Raw genomic sequence first — 26,504 nt, 5'->3', positions numbered from 1 at the left:
CTTCATTCTCATTATCTTCCTGACTTCTCTTCTTTCCTTCTCTTTCCTCTTCATCTAGTGAGTAATGAGCCCATTTGGTCAATTCCAAGGCCACTTCCTGGATTGCTATGGATCATCTGTTCACTGGGGTGGCAGAGCTCTGTGAATCAGACAGATGTGAATTCAAATCCTGGTTCTTTGGATGATTCGCTATGTGACCTTGGGAAAATCATTTACCTTTTGTCTTCTCCTCTGTAAGTGTGGATTGGATCAGCATGTGAATGGACATGCGATGGCCAGTGGCGAGTGACCACAGATGATATTCTCATTCTCATTGTCATCATTATTATTATTCCTTATAGAGAAGAGGTATAGGTTAGGTCAGTCCCTGCTCCCTCTCAGCGCCCCCAGATCTCAGCAACAGTAATAATCATTGTCCCTTGAGGCTCTGCCTTCTTAGTGCCTGAGCCAATAAGACATGGCCTGATGTGATATGAGGAGCTCTGTCTTTGAATATTCTAGAAGTCAGATGTGTCGTTTCCCAGGAGAATATGACCCAGGAAAACCACTGCCCCCACCCAACAACAGCACCAGGCTGCAACTTGTACATTTGCTCCTCTCCTGCAAGTCCACTCTGCCCACCTGGCCTGCTTCCAAGTCCTTCAATCTCTCTCCAGCTTCCTACTGGGTTGGAGCCCAGCCCAGAACCCCTAGCCTGGCCAGGTCTCAGGTCCCCGCCAACTCTGAACTTCAGAGCTCAGGACTCCTTCTTCTTTTGCACGGGGGGGCACTGATGACACAAAAGCTGGATTCTGGGAAAGAGGGACCAGGAGGCAGACCTAAATGTTGCCTTCTCAGTTTTACCAGTGCAGTTGCAAGAAGGGGCCTCTATCATACCTTCTCAAACTTCATTTGAAGTGAGTGAGAGGGAGGGGGATTGGATTTATTTATGATTCTTGACACCAACACAAATACCCTAGTGCAGTAGAACTAAAAAAGTACTGGATTTGGAATCAGAAAATTTGCTTCCAAATTATGACCTTTTCATTTAGTAATTATAAAACTTTGGGAAAGTCATTCAACTCCTGAGCACATCTCCTACCATTAAGTGACCACAGTTGTTCAAAGTAGATGCATCTAGCACAGTGCTCAGAGCAGGTTGCTTCCTTCTTTCTAATACTCTGGTAGGCATGGTGGATTTGGACCTGGATTTCTGCTCTTCTGGATCCCAGAGTCTACTTGGAGAAACCAGGTGTTTAGAGTAGATGCCAATTATAAGAGGGGGCATAGCTTGGAGGTCAAGTGCAAGGACTCAGTTGAGACTTCCTGGTGCACATATCTGGTCTTCTGCTTATCAGCTGTTACCTCAGGCAACTTAATTAACCTCTATGTCTCCATTTATTTAATCTGTAAAATGGGGCTCATAATCTTAGTAGCTATCTCATGGAGTTGTTCTGAGGACAAAGAGAATCAACAGATGTAAGGCTCATAGAGGACATTTTGTCTCAGTGTTAGTTACTATTATTAACATCTACTTTATAGTAATTCACCTTGGTGTCCCCTTAGCAACAGCCATTTCCTTTTATTTCATCCCCTGGGCATGTATGATTGGACTAGGTGTGGGCATCGGGTTGTAAATTGAGCTGATCAAAGTCCGCCTGTAATTTGGGAATGAAACCAAGTGACAATGATGTGTGTGTGTGTGTGTGTGTGTGTGTGTGTAATACACACAGAGAGAGGAAGAGAAGTAGAAGGAGGAAGAGGAGGAGGAAGAGGGAGGAAAAGGGACTTGTGACAAATATGTTCAAGAGCTTTTGAGGCAAACATCTTTTTCATGATTCCCCCTGGGTTAGACTGAAGGATCAAGAAGAGAAATAAGAGATTCACAAAAGAGATGGAGACAGAGATAAAGAGTCATAGATGGAAGGAGGAAAAGAGAGACTGAAGTAGACATGCAGAGAACTCCATGTAGAGTTTTATAGACCCTGGTTCTGACCCTGGGTTCAGGAGATACTCCTGTGTCATGACAGATCCTTCTGAATCAGTCAGGATAGGCAAATATATGCTGCAGTGACAAGCATTTCTCCAATCACAGTGGTCTAGCACTGCACAGGTTTCGTATCCTTTAGTCCAACTGGAGTGCCCAGCAAGGAACTATTCTTGTCACTATCACTCAGGGATAAAGTCTTTACCTTTAACTAACTTTAGTGGAGAAATTGTGCCCTGGTTCTCAACTTTCCTCTTGGAAGTGATGTATTGTTTCTGCATACAATTTCAAAAAATTCACATGACCATATTAATCAATCAAGGAAACAGAGACTTGCATTCTTAACTTGGCTGGATGAAGCCATCAGATCTTTTGGAACCCAAGAAGGAGAAAACCAAAGGGTGGATAGAGTTATGGAAGCTGGATGAAGGTGATGGTGTTGGAGCTTGGCACCATCATGATTCACTTTTAGAAACTTTAAAATCGTACATGACTTGGTGGACTTTGGAATCATGGGTGCTGGAGTCTGCATCTCTGCCTTTCAAGGGAAGATGGAGTTGATGAGTGGCAAGCACCTCACCAATTACATGGCGCTGAATAGATATTCAGGAAATGTTAGCTGCCTTCCCCGTCTCCTTATACTATGATCTTCTCTTTTTAGTTTTTGCTATTGCAAAGTTTTCTTCTTATTTTCCTCTGGGGACTCTAAACACTTCATATTGGCAATATCTTTGGGAGCCATGTGATTGGGGGGTTGCCATTTTATTGGGAAGACTAGTTTAATTGTTGGCATAAAGTTCGTTGCCTTGGTATTATAAGCCAACAGACTTGAGGCTCTGAGATACCATCTGTTTCCCATACACACACACACACACACACACACACACACACACACACACACAATCTTCCCTGAGAATGTTGTTTTCTATTTAACATCAGAAATACATATTTTTACCTACTAGAGGAAATCTTGAGATATTTATTATTCTTTCCAGGTGACTATTAATCTGCAAAGATGAAGACACAACGATGTAAGCACACTCTAGCAATTGAAGGTTGAATGAGATAGAATTATGTTTCTAAGCCACAGGTCTGAAAGGAAAAGTGCTCCTCTGCTCTTAAATCACCAATGGGTTCCCAGCAACCACACACCACAGTTAAGGTGCAATTTTGGTGACATCTCTCATGATATTTTCTATTTTCCCATATTTTGCTTCTGCCTATATCATTCCTTCATGTGGCACCCTTCTTCCAATCTCCAGCTGGACAGAAAAAACATTTAGAATATATTTTGTTGCAAATAATAGAAAGCACATCTCAAAGAGACCTAAACGACTGTGGAATTTATTGGCTCCTGGGTTTGAGATGTACTGAGGGAGGGGAGAAGTCAAGGTTGGTCTGAAGCTGTGGTTCATCAATATCACAAGAGTATGTTCTTTCTTTTTAATCTCAACTTTGTGGAGTCAATTTCATCTTCTTGAGGTGTCAAGATGGCTGATAACATTCCCGCAGGCTGCATGCTTCCTGCTTCCCTCTGGGAGCAGAGTGAGATTCTATTCACTCACCTTCTGAACTAATTACTATTCTTCCTCTGGTCATGCCTCTTTAAGTCAGCTGCATACCCTGGATTACTGTGACTGACGTAATGGGTTGCTGGATGGCTAATGTGTGCATTCCCAAACAAATCTCAAGATGGATTGGCCACCCTATGCCCAATCCCAAATTTACCTAAATTCCCTAGTTTGAAATTCTCTAGAATTCTCACAAGTCTGTAAGAAAGGAGCCAGGGAAGTATGCATCCCAGAGATGCAACCATCAGTGTTTCTAACAAGGTCAACACTTAACTTAATATTCAACAAATATTTATGGAGGGGTCCCCACACTCCAAGTATTCTGCCAGATACAGTCTCAAGCTTAAAGCAAGTTATCGTCTGCAAGAATGGGATGGGGACAAGTACAGAAGAGTTTGATGTACTATTTAGTGCTGTGATAGAGGCAGGCATTGTACTGAGTCCAGAGAAGAGGGCATCTACTCTGGAGTTTGGAGGTGGGAACAGTCAGAGAGAGCTTCCTACGGGAGATGGTGTTGAGCTGGACTTGAGGGGAAAAGTGGATTTAATCAGCTGAGAATGTGGAAAGAGGGAAGAGGAAAGAACAGCCTTCCAGACAGATAGCACGGCGTGCATGAAGGCAGAGCAGTGGGGGAGCACATGGTGGTTTGGACAGTGTGCTGAGTTCAGGAAAGTGTAGGTGTCAAGCCAGGGCTCTGACTTTGGGAGACCTGGGATCACAGGCCAATTCTATTCATTAGAGCTGCTGTGATGTGTAAGCAGTTTGACTTCTCAAGGCTTCCGTTTCTTCACAATAAAATCAGTATAATAAGAATAGTAACTACCAGCTGGGTGTGGTGGTACATGACTATAATCCCAGCTACTCAGGAGGCTGAGGCAGGAGGATGGTGAGTTCAAAGTCAGCCTCAGCAATTTAGCAAGGCCCCCAAGCAACTCAGTGAGACTCTGTCTCTAAATCACATATAAAAAAGATCAGGGGATGTGGCTCAGTGGTTAAGCGCTCCTGGGTTCAATCTGCAGTTCCAATAACAACAACAACAAAAGAATAGTAACTACCTCATTAAGATTGTTAAGTGAGTTATTATGTGTGAAGTACTTGGATTAGGCTGTACTTTAAAAAGCACTGTGAAAGTATTGGTGATTTCCATCATGGCTAGGGTTGTATGGGCATGCTTTTTCATCTGTTTGGAAGAAATCAAATCTGGGAATTGAAGAGAAACCTGAGGAAGTTACAGGTTATATATAACACAGTCCTGAGTTCCCTTTGGTTTAAGCCCTGGCAGACATTCAAGCCATGAGAACTATAAAGGATGTCATTATTCTGTTCTAAATTGGTGGCCTGGGCTGCTGAGTCAGGGAGATTTTGCAAGATCATGTCAATATTGTAATCTTATCATTACTGTAATCACTTCTACTTAGCAATTTCCTCATCTCAAAAATGAGTCAGAATAGTTTGTGTTAGAGATTTGCACTTTGGAATCAGATCTATCTGGTTGGCTTCCCACTCTGTCATGCCTTTGTATCTTTTAGCTCTCACAGAAGCTCTAGAGCTGCATCTTCTCTTTCCCCTCTTGCCCACAAGGAAACCCAAGCATGGCGGAGAGATTGGGGCGGCAGGCTGCATTTCAGGTCCAGGGAGAGCTAGGGGCATTTGCTACTGTTTTTTTTTTTCTCTTTTAATTTATCTCCCCTAATTCTGTAAAATGGGTCATGATAGTGGCTACCTCCATACTGGTATGAAGATAAAATGAGATGCTGCTTGCAAACAAGCCAGCACCATGACTGGCTCCAAAGAAATCTTCAGTGAATTAGCTCTAATGATAAAGATGGCCTCTGTCTTTCTTATGTCTTTAATAGAAACAAAATTAACTAATGGGTATGAATAAATGTAGGAAGAGAAGACTGTTCAGTGAGATAGTTTAGAAAGAGTCTGTGGTGGCGAATTTATGTAAAAGTGCAACCCTACCCCGCAGTTATTGTCCCATCCTGCTTTGTTTTTCTCCAGATGACTCCTAATCCACAAACGTATGATATTTTATTTCTTATGCTATGTATCATATGTTCAAATATCTGTTATATTATATGCCATATATTAAGTAATATATTTTTGTGTTATAGTGTAATGATATGTCTTTTCATTTTTGCCTGTCCCCTGTTAGAATGTAAGCTTCATGAGGGTGGAATTATGATCAGTCTTGTTCTACGTTGTATCCCCCCTGTCTAGAATAATACTAAGTGGAAATAATAAGTGTTTATTTGATAAATATATATTTAGAGTGAATGAATGAATTAGCAAATTAATACATCTGTTAATCACTTGAAAAGTAACAATTCAGGTCCCTTCCAGCTTTGAGATCCTGTGATTCTGTGGTCTTCCCTGGGTTCCTGGACCTCTCCTGCTTTTGAAGGATAGGATAGTGGGAAGGCATCTGCATTAAGTATTGCACTGGCTAAGTCATAGGCACTGGTTGAATCTCAAGCCCTGTGTGACATGTACCTTGTCAGGAGCTCTGTTCCTGTCTGTTCATTCTTTGGGCTCAGACTTATGCTTCAAGACGCCTTCCATATTTAGCTAGCATCAAGTGTATGCCAAGCATCAGTGCTGTGCCAAAAGTGACAACATCATATCTTTGTCAGCACAGACTCGAGGAAGGAAGCCACAGTCCGGATCCTTCATCTTCTTCTGTTAGCAGGCCAGCAGCAGGGATGCCAGAGACCTCTTCCTCGCTCCTCCAATCTAGAAGAGTTCCTAATAATTTTTCATATGGATTCTGGATCTTTCCCAATTCACACTGTGTGTTTTCCCAGCACGAAGGAGATCTCATTGGAGAGAATGCTTTCTCAATGGGACTAGCAGCACTCTTCCTTTGTGAACGAAGACAACACCCGAGAAGCAGCTGCAGATTCTCCTCTTTTCCTGCTTTGCTCTGATCACTCTTGCCGAGCCTCTCTCTGGGCTCTTCTTGGTGTCCCTAGTGTTCTGCTCCACTCCCCACTTCCAATCTTACCATGTTTCCTCCCTCAGCAGTTCCATGCACGCCCCTGGCTGCAAGGACCAGCGCTAAGTCAGGGACTTCTCCATGGCCCCAGCCCCTGACTGAAATCTGGATGTTTCTACCTGAAAATATGAATTCACATTTACCCCAACTTACCTCCATCCATCCAGTCACATGGGTCAGAACCCCGAGAATCAGCTGCGGCTCCTCCTTTCCCTTTACTCTGTTGCTTTTCCTTGGCTTCCCATCAGTCATGTAGAGTGGACTTGGTGTCCTGAAGATGCAGGAGGGTAGCCACCCCTCCCTGTGTACGCTGGACCCAGGCCCTCGGCACCTCTCACACTCACACACTCTAGACCCCTTGCCTTAAGTCTTTGCCTTCTCAAACATATCAACTTTGCAGCAGCAACAGCAGCAGAGATTTTTCTTTTCTTTTTTGATAATGCCAGGTAAATGCTAATTTTGCCACTATTTTCAGAAATAATATTTTATTCAAATACTGAGAATTCAACCAAAAGAATTTCCCTTTACATAAACCAGTATTTTCGTGATTATATATTGACACCCTTGGCCAACCTTCAGATCAACTGGAGAATGCGGCATCTAAAAGAAAATTCCTTAGAAGTCAGAGCAATTCTTCCAACTGTATCCTGCTCCTGGTTTAAACTATTCTGTGGCTTCTGCAGGAGTGAGTCTCAGCTTCTTAACCTGCCCTGACCCGGCTGTCTGGCTCATCCACCTCTGGAGTCCTTCACTTCATCACCTACGTATTGCAAGAGCAGTGTTTACCTGTCTCTCATAGCATTGTTGGGATGAACCAATGTGCTGACCCTTCTCATATATGACCTTGGCCAGCCCCATGGCTGGAATATAGTAAATGTTCAACAAATACCCACTCCCTTTCCTGTCTTCTTGAACTAACATTTGGAATTTATTATAGATTCAGTGGAGATTCCTCCTGTGAACTGAGAGTAAGGTCTTTCTACCTGCTTCCCTTTGCCCAGGCACAACCTAAATGCACCTCCCTCCTAATTCCATCTGTGTGATGACAGATTATCAAGTAATTAGGGCAACAGGCTTGAAACTGTGTCAGCTCCCTGAAGGTCCAATCCCTAAGCACCTGGCCTAGTACCAAGCAAGGCCTCTGCCTCTCTGCATGCTGTTCCCCAAGAAGAACGCTGGGCCTCCGACTGAGACACTCAGAAGTATGGGAAAGGGAAATCCTCGGCTACTGGCTTTGGGACAAGACCAGCAGTGTCCATCTCTCCACAGGAGGTTCCCAGTGGGCACTCAGCTGGGCGGTTAATGAAACAAGCCTGGGTGTTGGAATCACAAAATGATCATTTGAGTCCTAACTCCTGCCCTTGCTACCATGTCCCCGCACAAGTTACCGGCCCTTTCTGAACTTCAGTTTCCTCAGCTCTGAGATGGGAATAATGCTCTTTATCTCATTGGGTTTATTGAAAGATCCAATTAAATATGCATGCAGTAGCTAAGATATTATTTCAAAATGGAGACAGTAATTACTGATACCATGTGTGCTGTGCTGAAGAGTGGTATTCTCAGAGCAGGCTCCTTCCCACTCACTCTGTCAATGAACTGGGGCTGGTTAATGAACCTCTCTGAGTCCTAGTATATTTATTTAAAAAATGGGGACAATTCTCCTACACACTTCATGTGTTTGGTCACGTATATGTTCTTGTTAGCCATCAAGTGGTAATGGTAGTTACCATGACTGCCATTGGTGCTGATACTAGTAGATGGAATTATTCATCTTAATTAAATCAGGACAGGGAATATATACTATCGTCCTTAGAGGGTGATGCCCCAGGTGGAGATCCTGAACAACTCACTCATCTGTGTCTCTTTCTCCAAGCATGAAGTTAAGAGGTTAAGTTTGATGGGACAGGGTCAGAATGCAATAATAATAATAATAACAAGTACCCAATAACACATGTTGGGTAAATGAATGAATGAAAATGAAAACCATTTCACGACTTCCCTATGAAGTCTGCATGGAATGCTACAGAGTAGGTACATGTGTGGAGGGCTTTGGGCACAGAGCAGGACAGTCACACAGCGTGTCCTGGCTTTCTCCTGCCAGAACCACCTCGTCCAGCCTGTGTGGTCTCTCCTCACACAGCCCCGGGGGACAGAGCCCAGGCTGATTGTGAAGCCCAGGGTGGGTGTGGTGTTGTGACAAGCTAAGTACCTGTGACAGTAACGGCCACACTGGAGGTGCCTTTGCCCTACTCTGTTCCTACTCACTTTCCAGTTTAGAAGAACAGTGAGCCCAAGAGTCAGAGATTTCTGATGCCTTTAACCTTCCTGTTGGGTTCTGGAATATTCCAGGAATCTGTATAGACATCTTTTAAAGCTTTGCTTTGTTCCTAACAAAGGGTGAACTGAACATAGCCCTTTTTTTTTTCTAAGTGTAGGTGAAATAAAGGGAGAAAACACTCCACCATGGAGGTTGAAAGCATCATAAATCCTCCTATCTCAGCATCTGGTAGATGCGAGGACCCTCAGACAAGCATCTCTACCACAACCCTCAGCCCAGTTTCTCCTGCCTCACCCTGGCTAGTCTGTGTGCCTGAGCCCCAGACGGCACATGTGCTGTCCCGTCTGACCTCTCACCTGCCTTGGAGCAGCTCTGCCCGGAGCCTGTGACAGCCTGCCCTGAGCTTTTGCTCCTTGGTCTCAGTTGCCATCTTTCCTTACCCTTCCCCCTCCACCCCTTCCTCCCATCTCTTTCTCTCTCTTCCTCCCCCCCTTCCCTTTCTTTCTTCTCACAATAACAGCAGGAGTCTGGGACTCTGATGGTCCCGATTTTACAGTTTGGGATAGTCGAGGCACGGGAGGACAAGGCACCAGAGCAGCCAGTAGCATAGCTGGCGTTTGGTTCCAGAGCACTGGCCACAGAGTCTGCAGTCTTAACCCTGGGCCTGACCTTCTTGAAATGTTACTAGTAATACAACAAGAATGGTGGTTGGTCTAGATTAGTGATGGGCTGCTAGTTGCTGGACTCCCCGCCGGTTTTGCCTCCGTTAGCTGTGATCCACACAGGAACTATGCGAGGAGATCTCACTGTTTACAGGACAGGAACCGAGGTGTAAGAGCATGCTGACGCTCTGCCCTCCATCTTCTGAACAAACGCATTGGATGATGAAACACCTGACATTGCTCTTGCAGGCACCACACTGGAATTTTGCAGCCGAGTCTACTCTGTGGAGGTAGGGGGATGAGCAAGTCTGGGTTCTTCTCTTCATCATACCAACCTTGTGGTAGGAAATTAGTCAGTCATCAACTCATTGCAGTTTCAAGTTCATTAAAATTGTAATGTTAACCACCCAAATAAGAAATCAACATTATATTCTGTGTGAGACTTGTGGGATGAGGAGAAGCAATTGGCTAGAGCGGAGAGGAGGGAGGAAGCCATCCTGATAGAAAAGATAGTGTATGTGCAGAGGCCCTGAGGTGTGGCCAGGATACAAGGAAAGAGAACTGTAAAACATAGCTGGAGAGACAGGACCAAGGGCCAGATGAGAAGTTTAGTCTCCAAAATAGGGAAATCACTGAAGGGCTTTAGGCAGGAGAAAGGCATTGCTTAATTCTGCTTTGGAAAGGGTGCTCTGACTGCAGAGTAGGGGGTGAACAGGTGAGAAATAAGTGATCACAGTGTCTTGAGGTGTCCCAGGAGCAGGACTCTGGTACCGAGAGCTGGACTCCACACTTAGGAACACCTCCAGGATTCACCCCCAGGCACCTTCACTGTGGGGTTAGTCACAGCCCCCTCCCCCGACCATAGCCTGATGCCCAGGCTGAAGTCTGGATCAACATCTTACAGCCCTGACCAAGTTACGTAATCTCCTTGAGCCTTGGTTTCCTCCTCTGGAAAATAATACCAACTTTATATGGTGATTGTGAGATAATGTGAATTAGTATAAATCAAGCCCTCAGAGTGAGGCCTGGTACATACTAAATGCTATTTTGCAATTACGATTATTTTTAACAGTTGCACACCCTGTTGATGGAACGCAATTGTGGTCAATTAAATCCACAAGATCATCATAACATAAAAAGCATTTACGAGAGTTTTAAGCTGAACAAATCAATCTCTTCCCATCCAGAAGCCATGGGTCACACCAAATGCACACCTGTACTGCTCATGAGTGCCCTGCCCTGGGACTGTGTGTTTAAAGCAGGCGTGTTACCCCGCCCTCCCCACTTCTGTCTCACGGTGTCTCATGCTACTTTTTGTTCTGAAGATCTGCTCTTTGTCCCCTGCTGGAAGAGCAGTCCCCCTGTTGGGGCTGCTTCTAGCCTCCCTCATTGCTTCCATCTCACTCAGGACATAGCTTGGCTGTCACTGCCTCAGCCCCTCAGGCCACCTGTGGTGTACACCATGAGGTGCCTTCCAGATCCCCCTTCAGAGAGGGACCTGCTGTTGGCCCAGCTGCTGGATGTGCTGGGTGCTGGTAGGTTCCATTGCCTCCCCTTCAGGAGGGCCTCGGCTGCAGATGGCTGCTCCCCCAAAGCCAGGTCCTTCCTCAGCTGGCCCTTTTCAATGTGGACATATGAAGAGACACTTCTGCATGGCTCTTCCATTTTTGGAGCTCCCTTCAGGGCTGACTAAGGCTCTGGCTGAGTGACGCTTGCTATCTATCTCACCTGCCAAGCCCTGCATCCTTTCTCTCCTCCACAGGGGTGTGTTCCTAGGGCATCAGACGTCCTAAGACCACTGCCACACACCACACCACAGCCTTGGGTCGGCTTCAGGGGAGCCCCCTGCCTGCAGCCGTGACCCTGCTCATTCTCATGCTCCTCCTGTCGTCGATTCGCCCCCTACATTTTCCTCACCGTGCAAACCAGAGTCTGCCAAAAACCGCATTTGTTTATTGTTTGTTTCCCCCCAACCCCAGTTCCCTCTACCAGAATAGAAGGTTCTTTTCTTTTTTTAGATTTTGATTTTATCCAGCAGCTCTTTTAAAGGTATAATTATACACATGGTGACTATAGTTAATACTCTCGTAGGTTGTGTATTTGAAATTTGCTAAAATATCAGTTTCTTTTTTTTCTTCTTAAATTCTTTTTATAACCAGCTTTTTGGGAGGTATAATTATAAAGCATGGGGACTGTGGTTCATACTACTATACTGTACACTTGAAATGTGCTAAAATAAAAGATCCTCGTCAGCCTTGAAAACACTCAACAAATATCAGGCGGTTGGATATAGTATCATATGATGGTTAAGCTCACTTGACTTTTGAAGTTGAATTTATGCAGCTTAATTCCTGACTGTGACACTTACTAACCAGTGGTCTTGCATAAGCCTGTAAATCCTAGGACCTACTAGCACTCGGCCTAGGGCATGTGCAGGACAGAGTAAGTGCTCAATAAATCTTAGCAGTTAATATTCAATCATTCGTGGGGTTGTTGCGAGGATTAAATGAGATCATCTGTGCCTATTGCTTAGTTAGCACAGTGCCTAGTTCCGGGTAAGCACTCAATAAAAGTGTCTGGTGTCATTCCCAATGGCCCAAGCTCAATGCCTGGAAAGCAAGTTGGTGTCCCCATCCTTGGAATCCCCCTGCAGTGCCGGATACAGTGCTGAGCAGCTCCTTCCTTCCCAGTCCTGCAGGGCAGGGGGTCACCTGCCTGTCTTCAGATAGCTCTGCAGTGCCAAGCCTGGGGCCAGCCACACAGCGCACACTTCTCAGGGGCACTTTAAAAAGGGTGGTGGTTTGAATGGAATGGATTTCAGTGGTTGTCGGGATGCTAAAATGTGGTCTCCATGGTGATTCCCAGCCCAGCAGTTTGAGGAAGGTGCTCCAGATCTGGTAGCTGGCGCGCTGCAGCCTACAAACACGTGCCATATTTTTTCGCATTTCCCAGACAGATTGTGGGTTGTGTGTTCATTAATTAAGATGAGAGTAATTGGCCCCAGCCAATAGTTTACACATCAGCTTGCAAATCGTGTGCACAACGAGGCCCTGTGGTTCCTTCTTTCCCATCTCATATCTCTGTAGCTGGTCCTTGGCTCTTGATTATTTCCCCAAATCCCCAGGCCCTCATTTTACTGTAACAGTTGAGCATTAAAGGGAGAGTAGGATCTGAAATGGAATTTCTTTGGTTTATTGTGAGTCTATACATTCCAGGGAAGGAAGAAATAATAAGCTCCCTCCTAGATATATGATACTTTGTGACTTTTAAAAAAATGCTTTTCCGTGTTCAATTCCATGGTTTCCTCCCTTCGTCACTGGGAAGCAGTTATCGTTCTTACTAAAGGCGTAGAGAGCTGAGGCTGTGAAGGTCCCATCTTGCCTCGGTCGCTCAGAAGCTGCGGAAATGGCCACTTGCTCAGGCTTCCCATGTGACAGTTTCCCAATGTGAATACTGTGATGATTTAGGACCTACTTCACAGGATTACAGTGCAAACAGGAAAAGATCTTGAGGGAAATCAGAGTCCTCACAGTGAGCCCTCGATGTTTTCGTTGGAGGGTGTTGGGGCAGGCAGACCGGCTAAAGTCTGCTGGAATAACAGAGGAGGGTGGTCAGGACTTTCTGTAGAGGCCCTACCCCAACTTTGCAAAGTATCAAAGTGTTCTTCCATTTGAAGGTGACAGAGAGCCTCATGTAAGACCATGCCATGGTGGAGAAAGCCCTGGACAAAGAGCAGTAAGAGCCATGCTTTAACCTTTGTCATACTCTTTACATGACCTTGCAAAGTCCTGGAGCACTCTGAACCTCTGTTTCTTCATCTGTGGTAATAGGGCCAGTTATTCCTGCCCTGGGCCCCTTGTTGTATTATAATAAACCTTGAACATAATAATGACTCTCAGAACGAAAGAAAAACAGCTTAATCTGCATAAGACATACTGTTAGTGTTCTTATAGTGCGGTGAGAATATGTATACCTATAAATATTGATATCTCTATCTTTAGGTATATACAGATATATATGATGTTTAATAAAGAGAATGATTCCCTGATGAAAAGGCTTCTTATTACAAAGGGAAAAATTAGTTCTAGCCTAAGATATTCATTAATCACCAAAATAATTCTTTTTTCTTTTGGCCTCAGTTTCCTTACTATTTGAGACAGATGTTAGATTAAGTGACCTTTAAACTTCCAACAGGCATGTTAGCACACTAAATGTGGTAATGTGGGGATAGTAGATTAACTACATGGAACGGATGCCTCTCCTCATCCTAGCTATTCATACCTGTTCTTTGTCAGGCACTTACCTTCTCAATTGCATTGGTTCATTTTTTTGTTGCTATAACAAAATACCTGAGGCTAGGTATTTATGAAGTAAAGATGCTTATGTAACTCAGAGCTTTGGAGGCTGAAAACTTTCAGAAGGAACCACCTTGCCAACATTTAGACCTCAGACTTCTGAAATCCAGAACTAGGACACAGTAAATACTGTTCTCCAAGCCCCAGTGTGTGGCATTGGCTGTGGCAGCCTAGAAAACTGACACATGGAGCAACTAGCTTAGGATCTCAAAGCTGGTAAGACAAACACAGGTCTGTTCCCCGCCAAGGCCCAGGGACTACAAGCCCTCTCCTACACTGGGATGTCCCATCCATGCGTGTGAAGGAACCAGGTGAGGGAGCGTGTTCTGGAGCCCTCTGCAGACCTGGGTTTCTCTCCCCAGCCTTTGCTCCTCTCCTCTGCCCGAGAAGGGACAGAGTTACTGAGTTTCAGAGTTCCTTCTTCCCACTCCTCCTTGCCAGCAGCCCTGGAGGAAGTGGCAGGGAGGCAGACGGCCCCTGGCTTGGCTGGCTTCCCTAAATGGTGGCCTCCCACAGTTAGAATGTGGCATCCCCCTGCCAAGGAACCAGCTGCCCCACATTGGAATGGGATGTCACCGCAGGAGGGGTATGTGAGCAGAGGTAATCAGAGAGCAAGCTGCTCGGACTAATGTCACTTTTGTCTAGCAGCCCAGGCTCCTGGCCCAGGCGGCGGAGCCTTGGCAGTTCACTCTGGGACCCAAGTGCGCTTGCTTATGCAACCCCAGACCAGCCTCTCTGTTGGCAGTCCTCGCTTAGGGACACTCAGGCAGACCCCACGGAGGGTGGGGAAGGATGCAGAGGAAGGACCCTGGGGAGAAGCGATACCTTCCCCAGCACCTGCACTCTCTCACTTTAGGTGCCTCCTTGTGGATCCCAGGAAGTGGCCTCAACCAGCCGCTCTTTACTCAGCTGAGATGGTTTCAGGAGGCAAAGTGAGTTTCAAGGTTCTACAGCAAGGAGAATGAAACCCAGGTTCAAATCCAGTCTGTCTACACGAGCATCTATGCTCTTTCGCTAGCACAGACCATAATACATAGAGGCGGTGCACATGATTCTGTCTGACTTCCCTGCCTGCTCCTTACCTCCGAGGGCTAGCTTTCTGCTTTCTTCCTAAACTCCAGCTCTAACCATGTCATTTAGTGTGTGAGTCCCCCCTGCCTCAAAGTTGGTGCCAACTCCTGGACCTGTACCCAACCTATCTTAGTGCCTTTCCTGCCCTTCCTGCACTGCATCCTGCACCACGCCCAGTCTCTGGCTTCCAGACTAACCACGACCCCCCCTGAGTGCTCCCTTTTCCTGGCTCAGGTTGCTCATCCAGGCTTGGAGTGCCCCCTGCTCTGCACAGGAAGTCCTCCTAGGTCAGAAGCCAGTCTACTCTGTGCAACTTTCCCAGGTGTACCCAGCAGGTCTACCGGTCACAGTCTTCAGTTTTGTGATGGTGGCAAAGCTAAGAGCTACACTGCCTGGATTCAGATCCTTTTTTTTTTTTTTCAGCCACTTTCAAGCTGTGTATCTTTGGGGAAATTGCTTAACTTCACTGTGATTTCACTGGGGATGATAATATTGAATCCTTGCCCCATTAAGCTACTAGGAGAACTGAAAACGATAAGCAGATAAAGCATTCCATGAAGTACTCTGGACGATGATTATTTCTTGCCTGTCTGCTCCATTGGACTGTGTGCACCTTGAAAGACAAGACTGTCTTATTTGCCTCCGTACTTCTCAGAGTTCCTAACAAAGACCTGGTGGCTAGTGGATACATATTGGTTAAACACACAAATGAATATACACAAACATAAATAAAAATGAATCAATTTATAGTGACACTGTCCTGTGGGTACCCAAGCATTAACCAAATGATAACAATAAGAGTAGAATTAGCAGACTGTTTATTGAGTGGTTACTATGTGTCAGGCACTCTTTTGCAATACTTTCTTAACACTCAGTTGTCTCAATGACACTCTGAGGTATGCACTATTATTTTCTTCAATGTATGGATGAGATACCTGCAGTGTGTGGAGTTCAGTGACTTCTCTAGGATGACCCAGCCAGAATATAGCAGAGCTGGAGTTAGCCAGACCACCTGGCTCAGAGTCCATGCTTGGGACCACTCTAGAGAAGTTTTGATAGCATTGAGCAGAACAGAGGAGCAAGAGGAGCCCAAACCAGCACCCTGTGCTAAGCAGCAGGATGGAGAGAGAAACAGAATAGGGCTGGGCTATGTTTGAAGCAAAAAGGTGGCACTGAGACCTTTGCTGCAAATGGCTCTGGAATAGTTTCCACTTTTTGCTGTAAGTCAGTCTGGTTGTATTAAAGGAATTGAGATGCTGTAGTTGTCCATGGGTGTAGCAGGTGTGGTCCTACTTGGGGACAAAAAGATGGATAAGATGGGCCCTTCCTTCTGTTTTGTTGTGTTGCTAGCACCTAACATAATGCCTAGCATCCAGTCCATGATTAATACATGACAGCTGAAGATTCAGTAGTGTGGGTGGGTACTCCCTTCCTACCCGTATTATTTTAAACTACTTCTCATCTATATGCCGGAAAACCCAAGTTAAGGGAAAGGATGCACATCTTCCTGTGTGAGATTGTGCTTATCCAAGAAGCCTGCATCTCCCCCTCATCAGCTCCTGCGCAGCCTTCAAGATTCCCGCACTTTTGCATTTCTAGCAGGTAGCATTGCTGTGAGTGATGAAACCCGCGGATGGTCTCCGTGGTGAGCAGATATTAACATTTTGAATCAATTGTGCCTTCTTGATGACTGGGAAAACTGTTTGGAGGCTGGCAGAGAGTTATTGTGCCATGCAACAGTCGAACATGGGTGATACAGTGAGAGAGGATGGCATAAATGAGGTTAAGGCAAAGATGGATCTGCACTTGGAAACTGAAATCATACAGTGGGGTTTGCTGGTAGAATTGCAAAGTACATCTGGCACAACGCCAAGCATAATGCAGATGGGCTGCTGGCTGTCTCAGCCTCTGCTTTCCACTGTGGCTAACTGGAAAATGGGGGAAATTAATAGCTCCTACCTCACAGGGAAGTAAGTTGGAGTACATGAGTTAATAAAAATAAAACATATAGAACAGCGCTGAGAATGTAGTAAGCACTCACTGAGCATTAGGGTTGATAGATGCCAGGCACCCTGAGTACCACTAAGTAGAAATCAGGCTGAGTCACATCCTCACAAGCCTTATAGTACAAAGGACAAGACAGCCATATAACTGCTATGGAATGTAATGGTTCCAGGGTGGGAAAGCATGGGTATTGCACAACTTGGAAGAGAGGCTTCCTGAAGCAGGACTTGGAGAGTCAGGGAAGGCCCCATCGATTAAGTATTGTGATGGGGAAAACAATCATTGTGTTGGGGGAGAACAGGGAAGAGGCAGTCCCTAGGCAGACCCAGGGGGACCTGGAATTGAGAAACCCACTGTGGAGGCTCAAACTTCAGGTGAACTAGAAGGTGAAGTTTGTGGGTGTATGAGTTTCCTGTAGCTGCTGTAACAAAAGTAGTACACACTGGGGGACTTAAGACAATGGAAATTTATTCTCTGTTCTCTAATGGTTCTAGGGATGAAGAAATCCAGAACCTGGGTGTCAATAGGGCTATGTTCTTTCTGGAGATTTGAGGAAAGAGTCCTGTCTTTCTTCCTCCTGGTTTCCAGAGTTGCCAGCCCTCCTTGGTTGGGAGTTTCATTCCTCTACTCTCTCCTCTGCCTTCACACAGCTGTACTCCCCCTCTGTGCATCTCTGTTTTTTAGTCTTTTAGGGTTTCCAGTCCCTGGATTAGGGCCCATCCTAATGCAGTATGACCTCACGTCAGCTTAACTAATTTCACTTGTTACGATCCTGTTTGCAAATAAGATTATATTCTGAGGGTCTACATAGATAAGAATTTTGAGGGGATACAATCTAAACCCCCAGTATGGTCGGAGTGACCAAGGGGAATAGAAGCGACTGAGGGGGAAAGGAGACAATCACCAGGTTATGATAGGTCATAAGCAAAGTTTCACGAGCACTGGCAGAGTGCTCAGGAACTGTGGTGAGCACTTTCCTCATGTAACAGGCAGACTCCCTTTTAAAGGGGAGAATCACGTTGAGAGAGGCCAGAGGGGAAGGTGGGAGCTTCAAGTTCACTATGGACAAGGGCCTCTTTAAGAAGTAGCAACAGGGCTTAGGGAAACCACACAAGATAGGGCAGAGCTATGGGCTGTGACCACTTATGGACCTGAAAGATGCAGGTGAGGGAGCAGGTACTGGGATCCAAAGTCACATGCAGAGGCCACCTTGAGAAGAGTAGTGATGGTTGGTGGAGGGTTCGCCAGCCCAGTGCACACAGGGAGGCACCCAGGTGAGCAACACTCCTTTTTCCTCTGGTCTCCTGTTGGGACCCCATTGGCCTATCCTGACTGGAATCCAGGGTAGTCCTTGGGGATCTGCCTCCTAGGCCTGGGCTCAGTGGAGAAGATTGGGTCTAGAGAGGCAGACAGAAGACATCTTGCACTAGGATGCTGGTCTCACCATGGCCTGGGATCTGGGAAATGGGAAAGGAGGTGGGATGAGATAGACAACATACCCAACAATGAAAATGAGCATGACCTCAGTGCATTCAGATGGCTAGCTGCGTGACCTTGGGCAAACGCCTGCCTCGGGAGGATGAAGATGATCATACACACCAGTCACATCAGGTGCCCAATGAAGTGTGTGGCACCTGTAGTAAACGGCAAGCAGCCACCACTGTTGCTGTCCTGAACAGCACTAAACAGCAATGTATTGCAGTGACATAGCTCTTGAAGGCCAGTGGCCACTCACCCTGCCTCCTTAGAGCATTAGGGCATGTATTTGTGTCCTCATTCACTCAACATGTGTTTGCTAAGAATCTAGTTGATGCCCATCACTGGTCCGGCTTGTAGGGGTGAACAAAGCAAATGGAAGTCTCTGCCCTCAGGGAACTTACATTCTGATGGGGAAAGTACACAATAAACTAATAAAGATAATCTATGGACTGTCAGACATAACAAGGACTATGGATAAAAGCAAAGCTGACAAGGGAGATGGCAAGTACTGAGGGTGGGGTTGCAGTTGGACATACAATGGCAGGTGGGACCACTGAGATGATAATAGAGCAAACATCTGAATGGAGTTGAAGGAGGAAGCATTCTGATACCTGATGGGAGAGGGTTCCAGGTAAAGGGAAGGATGCAGAGATCCTGGAACAGAAGCACACCTGTAGCATCTGAGAAGCAGTAAGGATGTGGCATAGTGGGGACTGATCCTGATGAGCCAGGTCTGCCCAGCCCCTGTTCTGTGTTCTATATGACACACCGACACATTCTGCAACCCTGGTCATCCCAGGCTAACACTGGGCCCCTTGGGCTGATCTCCCATGGGGATTGTAAGGCTCCAGTAAAAAGACAGGATGGGATGTAGCTTTGAACATCATTATGTATGAGGGAGGCTAATGTTTGTATGGCTTGGTAATTTTGCTTTAGGCCACCTGCTGCTGAGTAGAAAGGCTGCCCGCGCCCTCCCGGATGTGGCTGTGCTGGACCATTGCTTGACAGCAGGTCGTCATCTCTTTCACCACACTCATCTTCCTCCTGTGCCTCTCCAACTCCAGAGCCTTGTGTTTAAACAGCAGCTCTTCCCCACTGTGTTCTGTGCCCCTGACCTCCTCAGAGGAATTACACACCAGTAATTCACAGTGGCCCATTATTATCCTATATGCAATAAAGACTTTCTGTAGGTTACAGGAAATAAATGTGCTTTTTACTGTCGTCCATGGTTCTTACTAAACATATCCCCACAGTGGGGGGAATATCTTTGTGGGACCAAACAGTTTTATGTCCAAACAGCCAATGAGCTGATAATGGGTTTTATGTCCAGCCGTAACCATTGGCATTGCAGGAGGGCCTCCTTTCAAGGCAGTCAGGAGCTGTGTGGGCTTCTCAGCCTGCAGTGTGTAAATATTTCTCGTTCATGTGGTGGCCTAGGCTTGTAAATAGAGGAGCTGGTGTCCTCATGCTTACCTGTTGGCAGAAACATGGAATCTGAGAGGCCCATAGAGCTAAGGCAAGAGGCCTGGAACAGCATGGTGGCATGAGATTATGGGACAAGATTTGAGGAGTGGCCCTTTGCACCACTGGAGATGTTAAGCAATGAGTTGGGGGTTTTTTGTTTGTTTTTCGTTGTTGTTTGTTTTTCATTATAGGTATAGAAGCTACTGTGATCTCTCTTGGCAGGAAAATGGAAAGAGGAGAGCAACTAAAATTGGTCACTAATTATTTTGTGCACCAAAATATCCTTTACCTATACCATTTTTTAACCATGACTAAACAAACCAGTGAAACCAATCCAGTCTTAACTCTAGTTTGATACATGATGTGAAAGGAGATTTAAGATTAAACCATTTGCCATTGACTCATAATCAGCTGGGGTAGAAACCCGGAATGGTTACATCAAGTCAGACCCAACCTCTCAGCCCAGAAGACTCTGTGCAAACCTGGCCTCTTCAGATGTAAAACGAGCTGATAAAGCCCTACCCCAGGACCATGGAGCACCCTGGGGAGAGCCGGTGCCTGGTAGTGCTCCTGGAAAGTCACAGCCCTGACTTCCAGTTCAGTGTGGTTCTTGCTTGCTAACTCCTTCCCTTTCTTTCTTACCTTCCCTATTACATATGTGTGGAAAGAACAGCAGGCAATCATGTGGGGCTCTGGCTTAGTGAGAAGATGGAGAGTGACACCCAAACAGAGAGATCAACAGAGCCAGGAGCTGTGGTGCAAGCCTGTAATCCCAGCTGCTTGGGAGGTTAAGACAGAAAGATTGCAAGCTTAAGGCCAACGTGGGCAAATAGTGAGATCCTGACTCAAAATAAAAAAGACTGTAGATGTAGCTCAGTGGTAGAGAGACCCTGGGTTCAATCCCCAGTACCATAGGGGAAAAAAAAAAAAGAAAGAGAGGGGTCAGGGGAGGGAGAGAGAGCAACGGAGGGTATGGTTGACATCATGGGAGTCTCAGACTTTTTCCTGAGATTGCAGTGTCGGCCTAGTTTGCAGAGTGATTTCACAGAGAGTTATCTAAATGTAAATAGAAATTGGGGCTCTCTGTCATCACTGGGAGAGCGAAGAAGGAAGTGACTTGGTGTTTATCGGTCCCTACCATGTGGCAGCTTGGTGTATACATCATTCTTACCATATTTCCAAGAGATTTTAAATTGCATTAGGGCTGAAATCTTGGTCTCTCTGTGTTTCCATGGTATCACCAGCACTTACAATTATTGGGGCATCAAAAAATGATCACTGAATGGGGTGTGGATGGGCACAGAGCAGCACCAGGCAAAACCCATCAGCCTCGGCCACAGGGCAGCTCATGGGGATAAGCAATATGGCTGTCTCTGTCTCTGATCCCTCCATACTGCTCAGATGAATTCCTCTCTCTTCATCATGCTACATGTCTCGTCCAAAACCCCATCATATTTGGACCATGTTCCTATATAGCCTCTGCTTTGCTCTCTTCACTATGACTGAAATCATGTCTTATGATGTAGCCAGAGGATTTTTTAACAGAAATGCAACAATGTCATTTTTCTATTGACTACCTGCCAATAAGTTCCATGCCCTGAGAATGGAGAACTGAACCCTTACCAGCTCACAAGAGCCTTCTGGATCTGGCCCCATAAAATCCATCTTCATAGATTTCTTTCTCTTCTGGACTGAATGCCCTTCAGGTCCTCAAATAATCTATAGCCCCTCTTACCAGAGAGTCTTTGCACCTGCTGTTCTGTCTTCCTAGAACAGTGCTCTACGTACCCTCCACACCTCTCCAAACAATGCTTTGTATCATATTGTACAGTTTCCATTAAACATTATTTTTCAGGAAGTTCTGACTGAAATCTGTGCCATGGAGTTCCTAACCTAGCACTTCCACAGTGTCCTTTTCAAATGCTAATTATTTTTTAAAATATGTATTTTTCTCACCAGTTTGAAAGTCCCATGAAAGAAAAGATGGATTCTATTCTGTCATTTTGTTCTATCTATCTATCTATATTCAATATATATATATATATATATATGTTCAATATATATATATATTTCAATATATAAATTTATATACACACATATATGCACACACATATATATGCACATACACACACAGAGCTTGCTACATAGTATGTGCTGAATAAATATTTACTGAATAATTATCATTTAATATTAAGAGTATCTTGCAAAATAAAAATAATTATTATTTCAGGTTAAAAAACTGAATTCTAAAAAGATTAAATTTTAAACTCAAGGTCATGTAGCAAATGAGACATTAAGGAGTCAAATCCAAATCTGACTCTAAAATCCATGTTCTTTCTCTATTCCAAAATGAATTGTCCCCAGCAAATCAAACATATTCTACTTAGTAGCAGGTCATAACGTGTCATATTCTTAGCCAGTTTGTGAAGAATCTGAGTATACCAGGCCACCTGTCTGTCTCTCAGGATTCAGAAGGCTGTGCAAAGCTTTCTGTGTGGCCACCTAGTGACGCAGAACATCACTGTCCCTAGGAAGGAGAGGGAAGGCAGCTGAGCTGATGAATGTTTCCTTTCTTGTGGACTCCAGATAAAGTCATAGACTGAACTTTCAACTCAGACCGTGGCTAACTTCTGGCCTGAGACAGTGTTAGTAGAAGGGCCTGTATTCTCACATTTGTGGAATTGCCGGAGGTCCTTCATTCACTCACCCTACTGTGACTCTTTAGCCATAACAAGTGAATGAAGTTTCTGTTTCCTTTTGAAAAAAAAAAAGATAATTTGAAATTGCTGAATATGTTTCAGGTGTGGAGAGGGGCGTAAAGGGGCATATGATAAAGATTTATAGGATACCCAGACACTTCATCGTGCCCACTGTACCCATTTTGTGAGCTGTCACTCATCTATGCATCCACCAGGGGGCAGTAGCAGCAGAAAAGACCACTTCCCAGGGGGGATACCTCATCCCAGCTAACCAACCACGTGTGGCTTTTGAGCTCTTGATGCTTGGCTAGTGCCATGTGTCAAAAGAGTAATGTTTTGGATATGTTGTATTAAATAAAATATAATTAATTAATTTCATCTGTTGTTTTTTTATTTGCATAAATATGCTACTGGAAAATTTAAGATTACATATGTAACTCACATTCATGTGTCTGTGGATAGTATTGCTCCATACAACCCATGGATTAACAACACAGAATTCTCAAAATAACTGCAATTTGATTATTTGTTTTCAGCCTATGTTTCACAAATGGCATGCCATGATAAAAATTCGTAGGGCTTCCAAGCCCATCCAGAACATCCTAATTTCACAGTTTAAGAAACTAAGGCTCAGTGACATGAAGTAACTTTTCTCAAGGTCACACAGTCAGTAAGTGGAGGAGCTGGGCTTGGAAGCTTAATCGATACTCCCTTCTGTGAGCATCCCACAGAGTGCAGGGCTCACGGGACTGAGACCGCATCCCCAATAGCTGTGCACTCGACCCCCAGACATGGTGCTTGGCATGTGGCAGGGGTACTTGTCTTGGGTGCCCACTCCATCTAAGTTGCTTTATTTACTACACTGCACAAAGGATACAAAAACAAGTAATGCTCAGGCTCGTTCTCTGGAAGCTCATGATGTGTGGAGAGGATACCAGATGGACCAATTAAATTCATAAAACAGGTTCTAGCAAAGTAACTTGAAAGCTAATGTGGAAATGTGTTCAACCTCACTAGTAATTAAAAACATGCAAATAAAAGTAATGATGTGTCATTGTTACTTTATTCATATCCTTCCTAGTTTCAGAGGGACTTTTACTTTAGGAAAAAAATAGAAGATAGAATCAATAGGAAAAGGGAGTTATTCTTTCTGCAAATCTGTTCTGTGGGAGAGACAAGGCTTTGACCCAAGTCAGTGGTTTGGACTACTTGAACTTTTCACTCGTCATGATGTCCTGGACCTCAATTTCCTTGGCTTATAAAAAAAGTTTGTTATCCCCATTGGATATTTGACATATTGTGGGCAATACACAGACCTTCATTTAGCTTAAGAAAATTCAGTGAGATATGGTGGCACAGTCCTATAATCCCAGGGACTAAGGAGGCAACTCAGGAGGCTGAAGCAGGAGTGTGGCAAGTTCGAATCCAGCCTCAGCAACTTAGGGAGACCCTGTCTCAAAATAAAAATTAGAAAAGTTAAAGAAAAGGTGGCATATATACACAATGGAATTTTATTCAGCCAAAAATTATGTCATTTTCAGGAACGTGAATGGAATTTGAAACCATTATGGTGAAATAAGCCAAACTCGCAAGGTCAGAGTTGTATGCTTTCTCTCATACGTGGAAGCTAGAGAGGAACAAAGAAGGAAAGGTGGTGTGTGTGTTGGGGGGTGGGGATCTCATGAAAATCAAAGAGAGAGGTGGAGAATAGGGCCAGAGGATGGGAAGAGGGCAGGGAGGCTGGAAATGCTGGGGAGTGATATATTATTGTGTGCGTGTATAAATATGAGTTTGCACCAATATAAAAATGTGCAAAAAGAAGACAAATTTTACCAAGAAGTACTAAAGATGTAGCCTAGTGGTTAAGTGCACCCTGGGTTCAATCCTAGGGGATTGAAAATAACAATAAAAACTGTCATCATCAGCATTATTATTACTATTATTGAACATCTAAAGCTCTCTGGCTTTTCTCAAGTATCAAAATGAGAGAAGAAAGCAAGCCTTAGTGCCTCTCCTGGTCCTTTCACAGAACTTGACCTAGGACAGACTCAACTCAATAAACCTCACAGTGTCAGAAGGCATCTGTACTTTTGCTGTCCTTGTTTTGTACCCTTGTACCTATGAGCCTCCTTTTATCAATGAGCTCCTTTAATAGCCTCAAAATCCTGGGACTGGGAGATTCACTTTGCAGATAGGGAAACAAAAGCCCCACAAGTTTGACACACTGGCCCCAGACCCCCGGCTGCAGGGGAGCAGAGCTGAGCCCTGGAATGCATCTGGGTCCAGAGCTTCTGTCCCTAGGCTGTGTGAAGGAAGAAGAGAAACAAGTGAGCAGCAAAAAGAGAAGGCAGGAAAAAGGGGAGAATAGAGAAAAGGGGGTAAGAGAGGAGGGAAGACGAAGATGGGGCGGTGGGGGTGGGGGAGGAAGGGGTGGGCACGGATTTCTACTGCTCCTAGCATGGTCCAGGAAGAAGGACAAAGAGAAGGGTCAGAGTGTCTCTGGAGAAAATTATCTCTTGCAATTTAGAGTGAAATTTTCTAAAACGGCAGGTTAGGAACTCAGCCACTGTGGATGAAAACCCCCAGGACGGTTGGTTTCTTGTCTTGCCACCTCATTATCGCCAGGAACAATCTGCATGGCGGTAATGAGAGGCTCTCAATGCTGGCAGTATCAGGGATGGGTAATGGTCGTGCACGCGGCGCTGAGGTTACGGGGTCAGGCCCCGCTGCTGTGGGGAGAGCTGCCAGGAATGGCCGACTGTCCCTGTGGACAGACAGTCCATTAGCCCTTGCTCCTCAGCGAGCAGTAATGAGAAGGTGAGGCCCCTCCACAGCCCCCGACCAGCCAATCATCAGAGTGGGGGGTGTGGCCTCCCTGGGGCCTGTGCTTCCTGCTGCTGGCCCTAACCACCCTACTGTTCTGAAGGGCAGCCTGTGGGATGGGATTTGTCAGGGCTCTGGGTCCTCCCAAACTCTCCTCTTAACAAAAATGCACACAAATAATTAGGCAGCCAGAGAGCTCAGACACTGCTTGCAGGATCCCCTATCGTTTCCAGTTGGGGGCTTGTTAGAGTTTGGATGTCAGGTGTCCCCCAAAAGCTCATGTGTGAGACAGTGCAGGTTCAGGGAAGAAATGATTAGGTTTCAAAAGCCTAAATGCAATCAGTGAATTAATCACACCATGGAATTAATTGGTAACTGAAGACAGGTGGGGTGTGGCTGGAGTGTTGGGGCCCTGGCTTAGGGGTATATATTTGTATCTGGCAAGCAGGGATCTCTCTCTTTCTGCTTCCTGATCACCCTGTGAGCTGCTTCCCTCTGCCACACTCTGCCAGGATGATCTGCCTCACTTCGAGCCCCAGGAATGGAGCCCGCTGCCTATGGACAGAGACCTCTGAAACCATGAGCCCTCAAATAAACCTTTCCTCCTCTACAGTTGTTCTGGTTGAGTCTTTTAGTCATAGTAGTGAAAATGCAGACTAAAACAGATGCCAAACTGCACAACAGAAAAAACAAAAAAGTTTTGGAAATAGAGTTCCAATTCTAGTAGCTCCCTTTCTTGGTCTCTGTCTGCCCCCCACCCCCTGCCCCAACCATATGACCTTGGGCACATAATCTCACTTCTGTGAACTCTACTTTCTTCATATGTCATGAAGAATAATACTACCAGCCACATAGGTTTGTTTAAATTTTTATTATTTTCTTATTATTAATAATATTTAGCATTATGTATCAGGTCCTGTACTAATTGCCTTATATAATTATCCCTACCCTCCACAACTCTACAGGTAGTTATACTCTTATTCTAATTTATGGAAGTGGAAACAGGCTAAGTTTGAATTGCCACTTATCGAGATTGTGATGTGTGGTAACTGAAGGCAGGTGGGGTGTGGCTGGAGAAGGTCAAAATTTGTAACCTTAAGAATTAGGCTATGCTTAAATTATGAAATAATTTG

The sequence above is a fragment of the Marmota flaviventris genome, chromosome 10, assembly GCF_047511675.1.
Source record: "Marmota flaviventris isolate mMarFla1 chromosome 10, mMarFla1.hap1, whole genome shotgun sequence".
NCBI lineage: Eukaryota > Metazoa > Chordata > Mammalia > Rodentia > Sciuridae > Marmota > Marmota flaviventris.
This window is presented reverse-complemented; position numbering follows the sequence as displayed.